Source organism: Empidonax traillii, unplaced genomic scaffold (genome assembly GCF_003031625.1).
Source record: "Empidonax traillii isolate 1590-97213 ecotype Southwest subspecies unplaced genomic scaffold, ASM303162v1 scaffold1839:size67204, whole genome shotgun sequence".
In the NCBI taxonomy this organism is placed as follows: domain Eukaryota; kingdom Metazoa; phylum Chordata; class Aves; order Passeriformes; family Tyrannidae; genus Empidonax; species Empidonax traillii.
Genome location: NW_020957032.1, coordinates 64,367 through 67,245, shown reverse-complemented (window position 1 = coordinate 67,245; position 2,879 = coordinate 64,367). Strand labels below are relative to the sequence as shown.

Below are 2,879 nucleotides of genomic sequence, written 5' to 3'. Positions count from 1 at the left end.
GAGCAAGCCTTTCACCCAAACCATCCAGTTTACAGCCTGCACCGCACGCCGCCCGGGAACCGCCCCGATTTTGCGGAAGACAAAAAATGTCCTCATTTCTTCCCGTTACCGCCCCGTTCGCCGAGGATGCCCCGGGGCGGGGGTAAGGGTGGAGACTGCCCCGCTCCCCTCCCGCCCCGCGGAGCCCCGGCGCAGCCGAAGTCCTTTGCCCGCGTCCCTGCGCGGCCGGCGGGAGCGGCGACAACCGCGGAGACACCGTCCGGCTGGGACGGGGCGGGACAGAGACACCGAACCCAGGTGTGCTCCGGCAAGAATTGTTCTCTTCATATGTCAGATTGAAAAATGTATGCATAATTTAGGGTTGAAAACAAAGAACAGAGTCCCACAGTGCTCGTGGGTTTTTTATTATTTCAGGAACAGGAACTGCAAAACACAAACACATCACTCTGTTAAGAAAGGTGGTTCAGCTGTGTCCTTATACAGCATTATACAATTCAACTATGATGTTTAAGAAACCAGGAATAGGATAAACACATATAACAATAGCAAAAACGTTAAAGCTTTGTCATTCAAATATTGCATAGGCACCATATGCTCTTTTGTTACATTCTTTGTTAAAGGACTAGAACCAGGAGACAGGTAATAAACCCAGCTGTCCTGTGGTGATGAAACTAAGGTTCTCACCCCACTAACACCCCATTAGGGCATCTGGTACAAAAACATACTTTCATTCCCATTCCTGCCTAAGTCCTTGTCCAGTTATTAGCCAAAAGCCCATCTAGGCAGGGGCTCAGCAACACCTGGAACAGGAGGCCAGAAACACCTTTCAGCTCTAGGGAATGGATCAAGGCACTAAATGGATGAGACTGGAGGAAGAAAGGGGAGGGCAGCTAAAAATGGGCTCCAGCCTTCTCAGAACCAAAAGGAACTTCTGATCTCCCACGGACTGTCAGTGCCCAACTCGGCCTCAAGGACACTAAAAGTGAAGTCAAGGACAGAAGAAGCCTTCACTGAGCAAGTGGGATGCAACAACTTGGAGACCTCTGCACCCACGTGCACAGGGAGAGAGGTGTTTTACACGGCACTTGCTGTGCAGTTCTAAGCAGCTCTGTTATTCTTGCCAAGCCTGAGATCAAGACCACAGAAGAGGGTTCAGGCACAGCTCAAAGAGACAATTAGTGCAAAAGGAGTCACCCTATTCTCAAGAAATCTTTACTGTGTAATGGTGCCTATCGTGCAAAGACACTTCCTCTTTAGGGAGAGCAAAACCTGCCACAGAACAAAATGCTGGAAGATTTGTTGTGCCGGATGAAGAAGAGGAAGGGATGATCAGCAGTGAAATCTGGAACAATCATTGCACAGCCCAACTCAAATATAAGAGCTGTGGCAGCAGCTGCTTCAGTGCCTTCTTCGTTGACTTCCACAAAGGACTTGTGAACCACTTCAGAGAGCACCAGCTCGTTTCCAGATGAGATTCCCGAGAAGTCTGCTTTCCCCAAGTCAAATGCATCAGGCATTCCCATGCTGCTCAGAATGGGTTTCAGATCATAATCTTNAAGTCTGCTCACAAGGCCCTTTGCAGGCAGTGTTAGAAACCTTTCTTGATAAACTTCTTGTCCAGAGCACAAAATAGCCCAAACTTGCATCCCATCTCCACAACAAAAGAGATCCTACCCTTTCCTGTGAGCTGTAGGTCTCCAACCTGTACCAGACTTTCTTCCTAGGAAGGATACAGGCTGTCTTTGTGTGCAGCTCAACAACTTACTCTTTCCAAGCCTGTGGATCCATCCTGGATGGCATCAGGGAGCAGGATGATCATGCTGAGTTCATTGCCAACATAGGGCAGCTCAAGGATTTTGGTCTGCAAGTCCCCAATATAGGTCATGTTAAATCTATCCTCCTTGAACATCATCTGCACAGGCTTGGTCTCCTTCTAAAAATTAAGAGATGTCAACAGTTAGTGCTGAGCTGCTGGGATGGTCTCAAAATACAGAGCAGGCAGCCAGTTACTCTGGGTTTTTGAGAATTTGACCAAAGAGAACTAATCACACACCACACAGCGCAGCAGTAGCACTGCACAATATTCCATCACAAATCAAAAGGCAGATTAGTCACCAGCACTACAGCCTGTTGGTGTTCCATCTGGAAACCTGGCCCTAGCTTTGCACTGGTCCAAGGAAGAGAAAACAGAATTGTGTCTCTGGATACTCTTCCAGCTTTTTCAACACATTTCCACAGTGGGAGGGCAAGGTGCCCAAAACAAAGGCAGTCCAGCAGTCTCTGTAGAGCTGCAGTAGGCAGAAGAGGGTGAGCAGTAACATTCCATGTTTAAAAAGTGCTATTAACCATTTCAAACATTCTTGAACATATTTCACCACTGGAGGAGGGACACTTCCAAGCCAGCCCTGAGGGCTTCTGTTTTGCATAATGTTTCTTTGCAGCAGGTGAGTTAAGGAAGGCATGTTAGCAGTTCTTGTTCATGACACTGGAGGGCAGCCCAGAGGTGGAGGGGATCCTGCTGGGCAGCCATGGCCTGCTCATGAGAGTGGCCAAGCCTTCCTCACTAGCTCTGATCAGCCTCTAAAAGCAAAACACTAGAACATGGAGGTCTTCACAGCAGATTTTTTTTCCATTGATTTTGGATCAGTTCACTGGTAGAAATGCAGCAAAAAGGCAGTAACTGAAGAAGACTGACATGCACAAGTTTTTACACCTGTCTTCTTGTTATGTTAAAGTGTCTAGTATTTCCATGAAACCTCTCGGAAACTAAACAAAGAGAACATCCATAGGAAAGGGAGGGGGCATAAAGAATTTCATAGCAGCCTACCCAAAGTAACCCTGCTTGAATTTTTTTTTTCAGAGTGATAAGTGTTCATTTC

At 47.5% G+C, this 2,879-nt stretch overlaps 1 pseudogene; it reads right to left on the bottom strand.

Moving 5' to 3' along the window:
- Positions 1-391: 391 nt before the first annotated feature.
- Positions 392-2,358, bottom strand: LOC114071097 (annotated as a pseudogene).
- Positions 2,359-2,879: the final 521 nt, after the last annotated feature.